We start from the raw sequence: 9,749 nt of genomic DNA on the forward strand, positions 1-9,749 counted from the left end.
TATGAGAGGCCTTCTCATTGCAGGCTTATACATGATCTAGTTCTAGTTCCATGGTTTCCAATTCAGTTGCTTTTCAAATATTCATAGGGAACATTGATTCTTCAGAAGTGTATGTTTTATCCTCCAAACCTGTGGCCAGAGTCAACCTAAAAGTGAAGGCAGGGCAGTCCCCACAAGGGGGTGCCCCAGACTGTCCCAAGTTGTGGTCAGTTGGGATTCTAAAGAAAGAACCACTAAGTAAAGTAATCAGTCTAAAGCATTTATTGAGGGAACTTGCAGATTACTGCACCAATCCTTACAATGGACAAGATAAAAGGGGTGTTCTACCTAGGTATATCCACAGTGAGGGGTTCTGGGTATGGAGTTTGTATGAGGGTTTAAGGAATCTGGCTCAGGGCTGAGGCCAGTTTCTTTCAGTGTTTTGAGCAGCAACCTAGATACTTTTATCAGTGCCTGGAAATGTTTAAGGTCCTGGTTTGAGTTCAAGCCTGCTGGGAAAACCCTGCACTGGGCTGTCTCACAGAGCAGTCAAAGCACTCTGTGATTTTTGGTCAGGACACGGAAAGAAAGCCAGGAGTAGAATCGGGGGAGGGGAGGATGGGACTGGGGTACCCTGCAGTCTAGTATTTAGCTACTATAATAAAAATGATCAAACAGTAGTTATCATTCTTCAAAATAAAAAGTAATGATGTAATTTATATAACTGTTCAAGTTTTTCTCCCATAAAGGCTAATTTCCTTAGTATACAAAGAGGTATTACAAATCTGGGAAAAATACGTCCAATCCAAAAACAACAAAAATGGACAAAGGATATGAATAAACCCTGGGTAGGTGTGTACTTTGAGCCTTTTCTTTGTGGAAACAGCAGAGGGTGCAGTGTGAACATAGATAAAATATACCCTCAATTTACCTGCTGGAGCATTTGTTAGCATACTACTAGGGACATTGATTTTTTTTTTACATCATACAAACTTGATGTACAAAAAATCAGGCAGTACAGAATTAGTATAAAATCCTAATTTCTCCCAAATCCTCTCCCAGTAATAACCTTCATTTTTTGTTTTTAATGAGGCAGAATCTTCCTCTGGAGTCTAGAGTGCAGGCTGGAGTGCAGTGGTGTGATCTCGCTCACTGCAACCTCTGCCTCCTGGGTTCAAGCAATTCTTGTGCCTCGGCCTCCCGAGCAGCTGGGACTACAGGCACATGCCACCCCGCCACACCAGCTAATTGTTTGTGTTTTTAGTAGAGATGAGGTTTCGGCATGTTGCCCAGGCTGGTCTCAAATTCCTGGCCTCAAGTGATCCACCTGCTTCAGCCTCCCAAAGTGCTGGGATTACAGGCATAAACCAGGCCTAGTCGAAAATTCTTATTTGATACTATGATGTGAAATGGCAGCATATGGCATTTCATTTTGTTTGTTTAACACATTTATTTATGTATTTACTTATTTTTGAGACAAAAGCTTTTTCTCACCCCCAGGGCTGGAATGCAGTGGTGTCATTTCAATTCACTGCAACCTCAACCTCCCCAGTGAGAGATCCTCCTTCCTCAGCCTCCCAAAATGCTACTAGGATTACAGGCATGAGCCACCACACCTGGCCTACAATTTGTGACTTTTATGACACCTCCATGCACATCTTTTTAAAAATAAATCTTACTCTACTTTTTTGATAGTTTTCTTCATGTAAATTCTCAGATGTGGAAATTACGGTATAAAGAGGAGTTGTTTTTTTTTTTTCTTTTTAAACACCTTATATTTATTTATTTATTTACGTAATTTTGTGTGTGTGTGTGTGTGTGTGTGCATGTGAGTCAAGATCTTGCTGTGTCACCCAAGCTGCAGTGAGGTAGCATGATCATAGCTCACTGCAATCTGGAACTCCCGGGCTCAAGCCATCCTCCCACCTCAGCCTCCTGAGTAGCTAGGACCACAGATGTGTGCCACCACACCTGGCTAATTAAAAAAAAAAAAAAAAATTTGTTTTGAGACAGGGTCTCATTCTGTCACTCAGGCTGGAGTACAGTGGCATAATCTCGGCTCACTGTAACCTCTCAACCTCCACCTTCTGAGTTCAAGCAATTTTCATGCCTCAGTCTCCTGAGTAGCTGGGACTACAGGTGTGTACCACCATGCATGGCCAGTTGTTTTTGGTATTTTTAATAGAGACGTGTTTCTGCCATGTTGTCCAGGCTGGTCTCAAACACCTGGCATCAAGCAATCCACCCTCCTAGGCCTCCCAAAGTGGTAGGATTATATGTGTGCCAACTTGCCCAGCCTAATTAATTTTTTTTTTGTCAAGATGGCATCTCACTATGTTGCTGAGGCTGGTCTTGAACTGGGCCCAAGGTATTTATTAATTAGTATAGTAGCATGGTGGCTCACACCTGTAATCCCAGCACTTTGGAAGGCTGAGGCATGAGAATAGCTTGAGGCCAGGAGTTCAAGACCAGTCTGAGCAACAGAGAGAGATCCAGTCTCTACAAAAGATAAAAAAAAAAAAATTAACTGGGTGTAGTGGTGTACTCCTGTAGTCCTAGCTACTTGGGAGGCTGGGGCAGGAGGATTGCTTAAGCCTAGGAGTTGAGGTTTGCAGTGAGCAATCTGTGGTCATTCCACTGTGCTTCAAAAAAAGAAAAAAAGAAAAAACATTTAAAAAAAAAAAAAAAAAAAAAAAAATAGTAGCATATAACTGTTGCTTAGAATATGGAGCTGGAGAGTATTCTTTCATACTAGAAATAAACTACATAATATCATATAGTACATTCAAATGCATGTACTAAAGGACTCTCCAAAATTTTAATCAATATCTACGTTTAGTTTGTTAAGTAATTTCTTGAGAGGACCACTGAGAGATAGTGTCCTTGTGATGAAATGATAAATCTCTTCAGGGTTAAGTCTTATAAAGGAAATTTTGATTATGTTGATCCAAGTAATGCAGTGGTGGCACATTGATTAAAAGGCAAAGTTTTACTTTTTTTTTTTTTTTTTTTTTTTTGAGACGGAGTCTCGTACTGTCGCCCAGGCTGGAGTGCAGTGGCACGGTCTCGGCTCACTGCAAGCTCTGCTTCCTGGGTTCACACCATTCTCCTGGCACAGCCTCCCGAGTAGCTGGGACTACAGGCGCCTGCCACTACGCGCGGCTGATTTTTTTGGTATATTTAGTAGAGACAGGGTTTCACCGCGTTAACCAGGCTGGTCTCGACTTCCTGACCTCGTGATCCGCCCGCCTTGTCCTCCCAAAGTGCTGGGATTACAGGCATGAGCCACCACGCCCGGCCAAAATTTTACTTTTAATTTCCCTAAATGCTGTCTCACTTGTGTCAGGAGGGATTGGGAATACTCAAAATGATCTTCCAGAGAATTTCTGCCATAAGAGTGTGTGCCCTCATTAGGAATGGCTCTCTCATTATCTGTCCGTGATTGGAGGGCTGCTTTCTCTGATAAAACCTTTATATCTCCTGGTAAAGGGGAAGAGCTTTGCCATTTGGTGAGAGAAGGGGATGTCTTGTGTATGTTGCAGTAAAATTCATCATGTGCAGTTTTGTGCCATCTTTGCAAGGGTCTTCAATGCATCCTACTGAGGTGCAGGCTGTCTTGATTGAAGTTGGGGTTTTCCGTTTTCTTAATAGTTCAGCTAGCACTTGAGTCACCAGATATAAATTAGACATTTATCTCCTCAGTTGCCAGTACGCATTCTGCGTATTATCACTTCAAGTTCTTACTCTTCAGAGATCTCTGCTCTTCAGATTGTCTTCCTGATACAGATAGATTTGTTTGGTTTTTGAGTGGTTCTATTTTGAGATCATTACATTCTTTCCTCATCAACTCTTGTTCCAAACCATGGATCTTCAGGTCACAGCTTAACTTTTCCACCTCCCAGTTTGATGAAGGTAGATGGAAATTCCTCATCACCAGCTGAGTTTCCACCTCTGTCCTTAGCTAGAGTTCTGCTTCTTTAGATTGCATCTGTTCATTCAATACTTTTAAAGATTCAGACTTGTGTTTACTCATTTTATCTGATTTGCTTTCTAAATTATCTCTATCAATGCAAATGTTTCAATATGCATAATAGGCCTTATTTACTTGTTGCTATTCCACAAAACTTGTTTCTTCATCTAATTGAGCTCCTGTAAGCTTTTCTTCCAAAAATGTATTTCTTTTTTTAACATAAGTCTTCTCTTTCTCTGAATCCTTAAGTCCTTTTTTGATGTCTTCATATGGGCAAAATGGGAAGCAACAGAAGCATCTCCTCAATATGTTGAAACTGGAGTTGCTGGGGTTTTTTCACAAGGTAGCATACAGGTATCACCTTCTATGAGTGCATCCATGAGAGCCTGCCACCGAGTTTCCATTCCCTAATGTTTAGAAACAGCCCCAAACAGATCGAGTTGCCAGGGATCATCACGGATTCCGATTTCCTTGAAGATACCTCCACTTTACCAGCGAAAGCAGCCACTCTGAGTTATTGAATTGAGGGTATTGGTCTTATATCTACCCATTTGGAATTCCTTAAGATTCTAAGGATATTTTAATCGATTCTCTTGGCTCTTCAGGGTGCATAGTCATATCATTGGTTAATAATGAAAGTATTCGGGCCGGGCGCGGTGGCTCACACCTGTAATCCCAGCACTGTGGGAGGCTGAGGCAGGCGGATCACAAGGTCAGGATATCGAGACCACCCTGGCTAACACAATGAAACTCTGTCTCTACTAGAAATACAAAAAATTAGCCGGGCGCAGTGGCGGGCACCTGTAGTCCCAGCTACTCGGGAGGCTGAGGCAGGAGAGTGGCGTGAACCCGGGAGACCTGACCTTACAGTAAGTCGAGATTGTGCCACTGCACTGCAGCCTGGGCAACAGAGCTAGACTCTGTCCCTAATAATAATAATAATAATAGTAATAATAATAATAATGATAATAAAATAAAATAATGAAAATATTCCTCCTTTCACAATATCTCTTGCTTTTCATCCCCCCTGCCCCCAACTCTTTTTCCCTTTATCTCTTATTGTTTGGCCAGAATTAAGTACTGGGTGGTCTCTGAGTTTTCTGGGAACACAATTCTGCTTTATTTGTAGGGTCTCATCCTAATGAGTAGAGTTTCTTTTGGGGAGTTTAAATGAAATAGAAGCTTTTTCTTTTTCTTTTTCTTTTTTTTTTTTGAGACGGAGTTTTGCTCTTGTTGCCCAGGCTGGAATGCAATGGCGCGATCTCAGCTCACTGTAACCTCCACCTCCCGGGTTCAAGTGACTCTCCTGCTTCAGCCTCCTGAATAGCTGGGATTACAGCTGTGCACCATCACACCCAGCAATTTTTTTGTATTTTTAGTAGGAACAGGGTTTCACCATGTTGTCCAGGCTGGTCGCGAACTCCTGACCTCAGGTGATCCACCTCCCTCGGCCTTCCAAAGTGCTGGGATTACAGGCGTGAGCCACCGTGCCCGGCCTTAAAAATGGAAAATAAAGCCTTTGCTATTACTCAATGTACTTCTAGATTTTTAGGAAAATAATAAATTTAAGTATGACTCCAATTTTTAATTATTGAGGTTTTTCTTTTTATACAATTATATTATTAGTTATATGTGGTCTAAGTATAGTAAACATTGTCATTTTTGAATAGTGACTGTTCAAAAAGACATGAACGAAAATAGGATCTTTTAATTGAGATCTTTTTAGCTTTTTTTTTTGAGACAGAGTCTCGCTCTGTCACCTAGGCTGGAGTTCAGTGACTGCAACCTCCACCTCCCAGGTTCAAGTCATTCTCTTGCCTCAATCTCCCAAGTAGCTGGGATTACAGCTGCCCGCCACCACACCTGGCTAATTTTTGTATTTTTAGTAGGGACAGGGTTTCACCATGTTGGCCAGGGTGGTCTCAAACTACTGACCTTAAGTGATCCACCTGCCTCTGCCTCCCAAAATGCTGGAATTACAGGTGTGAACCACTGTTCCTGGCCACCTTTTAGCTTTTAAAAATTAGAATATGATTTTTTTTAGATTTTACAATTGTATGATTAGAACCTCAATTTTTTTTTTTTTTTTTTTGTAGATGGAGTCTCACTCATTTGCCCAAGCTGGAGTGTGGTGGCACGATCTTGGCTCACTGCAACCTCTGCCTCCTGGGTTCAAGCGATTCTCCTGCCTCAACCTTCCGAGTAGCTGGGATTACAGGCCCATGTCACCACACCCAGCTGATTTGTATTTCTAGTAGAGATGGGGTTTTACCATGTTGACCAGACTGGTCTTGAACTCCCGACCTCAGGTGATCCACCTGCCTCAGCCTCCCAAAGTGCTGGATTTATAGGCATGAGCCACTGCGCCGGACCCAGACATCAGTTTTTATTTGTTATAGTAAACTGTGGAAGTACTAGTTAATAGAGGCCCAATTATTTGAATACTAACAAATATGTTGTGATCATTTAAAATAGAATCTACTATGCTTTTCTTTTGGCAGATTTAATATTACATATGTATATGTGTATTTTGTCTGAATATATAGTATTGCATTAGTGTACTTTCAGGGGTATTGAGAAAAAGACCCAGGACTCTATAGACTCAAATACTTGTTTTGTAAAGTGGCCAAGAACACCAGAATATCTGGGTTTTTGTATTACTTAGAAGCACAAAAGAAGTTCATAATTAACATTTTCCCCCGTTAAGACTGAAGTCTGATCAAAGAGCAATGAAATTACTATATATGTGCTCACTTTGACAGCACATATACCAAAACTGGAACTATTCAGAGGTTAGCATGGCCCCTGAGCAAGGATGACATGCAAATTTGTGAAGCATTTTATATATTTTTAAAAAATCACTATATATATTGCCTGGAATGAGTTCTCACTTGTAAAACAAATCCAAATATATACATATGTGGTGTAATATACTATAGTAAATGTAAATATTTACTATAAATATACTTTAATATAAATGTAATACATATAGACATATATATATTATATACATGTGACTTTCTGTATGTTTTATTTTACAACCCAGAAAAACATTTTATAAGAACTCCAGTTGTAGAAAAGCAGATGTACTTCCCTCTACAGAATTACCCAGTTAACAACATGGTAATAGGTAGTTTAAAATAAAATTTACAGTAAACTCAGGTACGGAAGAAACAAGGGAATATTGTGTTGAGTAAAGCTGTTGTATTTCAAATACCGAGAGAGTAGAGAGTAGAGCCTTCTCTATTAAGCATGGTAATGGAGGAGACATCCTTTACATATTGAATAAATTACCTGCAGAATTGACCCAGGAATATGCTTTTATATTTTCTGTGCTAAAACAATGATATCAAGGTAGGGTGACCACATGTCCCTATTTACATGTGGTTTATGCTGTTGTTCTGGCATTAGTTTTTAATTCTGGAGTGTCCTAGTTTGGAAGATAAATTATATGAACAGCCCCAATTATAGTTTCTTTTGAGAATCTGGTGAAACACAGGCCCCTTTCCTTAGCATACACACATGCAAACATAACACACACACTGCCATTCCATGCAATATCAAATATATAAATATTTTAAAAACCAAACAGAGCTTCTTCCTTCTGTCTTTTCTCTTCCTCCTTGCCTATTAAACTCCACTCCTTAAAACCACACACGCACAAAAAAAAAACAAACAAAAACACAACACACGAACTTTACATATAAAGGCTCACAGATGCCCAGAAGGCTATACAAGGATTACCCAGGTGTCCGTGGACTGCATATTTGGGTTTTCTATCCTAGTGCCCTACATAAAGAGAAGACAACTAACCATGGCTAACATTGAGAGGGTAGAACCAAGGGAACCAACTGAAAAGTGGCCATTGGGATTTGAATTGTGTTGAGTGAGATGGATATTTAGACACTTTGATCTGAGTAGTATTCAGTGGAGTCATTGATAACAATTTTAAAAATAAAGATTTTTTTAAAAATTGTTTTTAAAAGAGCAATTTTTAAAGTATGGGTTTTTGAAAGCTTATTTAAAAAATAATTTGTGTGTTTATCATTTTCTCTTTATTTAGCAATGTTAAAACTACCTCTTGCAGCTAGTCCACAGTTTCCTAGATCCTAGACGTCTTGCCATATTATTAACCCTGTTCATTTGGACTTACCAAACATTTATTAGTATATTTAAAAGAGCAATGATAAATATTAAAATCAGCCGTAGATAAGGACATATACCTACATTTGGACATGTAATAGTGTTGCTTTATGTATTATTGCTGGATAAAGAAACATTCTGATTGCTCAAAAAGACATAACAGTGTAACACAAAAACAAATTTTTAAAAACTCTTAAAAAATTAGTCAGAATTTTAAAAGTATAATTTCCACCTGTGGTAATACTCTGTTGTGAATTTTATTCGTAGAACTAAAGTAAACATTTTTAATCTTTTTATTTGCTCAATTGAATAAGTTTCCTTTTTGTATTTCTGCATTAATAGCAATTTCTTGGAAGAAATCTTCAATTAATGACTAAGAGGATTAAGTAAATTTAAACCAAGTTGCGTATGTTGGAATTTCTTGAAAGAGTATCCAGTATTTTTATGATGTATTATGGATGTGTAAATTAAAAATTACAATGAAACTTTTTTTTGGTTTGTTTCCCAAACAAAGTTATTGTATCTTTAGATGTATATAGTAAAGCAAAATGTAACCTATATCCTTGAAATATTGTCAGACACGATAAAATCAGTGATAATATAAGTCTGCCAGGAATTAGAAGCATATAAAAAAATAAAATAAGCAAAGGTGAACTATTTTAAGTTTATTGTCTTAATGGGAAGTGAAAAGCAATATGATCTTAGTTATTGCTCATGTAATCTTTTTTTAAAAAATTGCTTTAATGTAGCTGATGGATATTGCCTCTGAATATCCTTATAAGAAGTATTCTCTGGCCAGGCGTGGTGGCTTATGCCTGTAATCCCAGCATTTGGGAGGCCAAGGTGGGCGGATCACGAGGTCAGGAGATCGAGACCATCCTGGCCAACATGGTGAAACCTCGTCTCTACTAAAAATACAAAAATTAGCCAGGTGTGGCGGCACGTACCTGTAATCCCAGCTACTCGGGAGGCTGAGGCAGGAGAATCCCTTGAACCTGGGAGGCAGAGGTTGCAATGAGCCAAGACTGCGCCACTGAACTCCAGCCTGGAAACAGAGGGAGACGCCGTCTCAAAAAAAGAAAAAAGAAAAAAAAGAAAAAAAAGTTCTCCTTACTGTAGAACTTTTGATTATTTCTCCGTCCTTTTGCAAGCATGTCTCCTCTGATGCTTTCAACTATTAAGCACAGTCATTTCCTATACTGTTTAATTTAGTGTGTAGTTCATCTTACTTATTTCATCCTTTGTGACTAGATTTTTTTTTTCTAGCTTTTGGTAGTGTTTTCTGTAATTAGATATGTTATGAGTCATTGGCCAAGTCTGCCTGTTAATTTCTGAATGTCTGTTTCTCTTTTTTCTGTGATGATATAGAACCTCTAATTTATTTATTTCCTTCCTTCCTTTCTTCCTTTTTCTCTTTCTTTCTTCTTCTTTCTTTCTCTCCTTCCTTCCTTCCTTTCTTTCTTTTCTTTCTTTCTCCTTCCTTCCTTCCTTCTTTCCTTCCTTCCTTCTTCCTCCCTCCCTTCTTTTCCTTTTCTTTTTTTTCTCCTCTCCTTTCCTTCCCTTCGCCTTCCTTTCCCTTCGCCTCCCCTCCCATCCCCTCCCCTCCCCTCCTCTCCCTTCCCTTCCTTTCCATTCCTTTCCTTTCCTTTCCTGTTTC

At 39.2% G+C, this 9,749-nt stretch overlaps 1 non-coding gene and 1 pseudogene across 1 annotated transcript; one reads left to right on the plus strand and one right to left on the minus strand.

The window, feature by feature from the left end:
• Window positions 1-2,639: 2,639 nt before the first annotated feature.
• LOC116275865 lies at window positions 2,640-4,329 on the minus strand (annotated as a pseudogene).
• Window positions 4,330-6,695: 2,366 nt separating this feature from the next.
• On the plus strand, window positions 6,696-6,799 carry LOC116276011. The gene has a single exon (XR_004185472.1). It is a non-coding gene; the product is annotated as a U6 spliceosomal RNA (small nuclear RNA).
• The last annotated feature ends 2,950 nt before the right edge of the window (window positions 6,800-9,749 follow it).

The sequence above is a fragment of the Papio anubis genome, chromosome 7, assembly GCF_008728515.1.
Source record: "Papio anubis isolate 15944 chromosome 7, Panubis1.0, whole genome shotgun sequence".
NCBI classification, from domain to species: domain Eukaryota; kingdom Metazoa; phylum Chordata; class Mammalia; order Primates; family Cercopithecidae; genus Papio; species Papio anubis.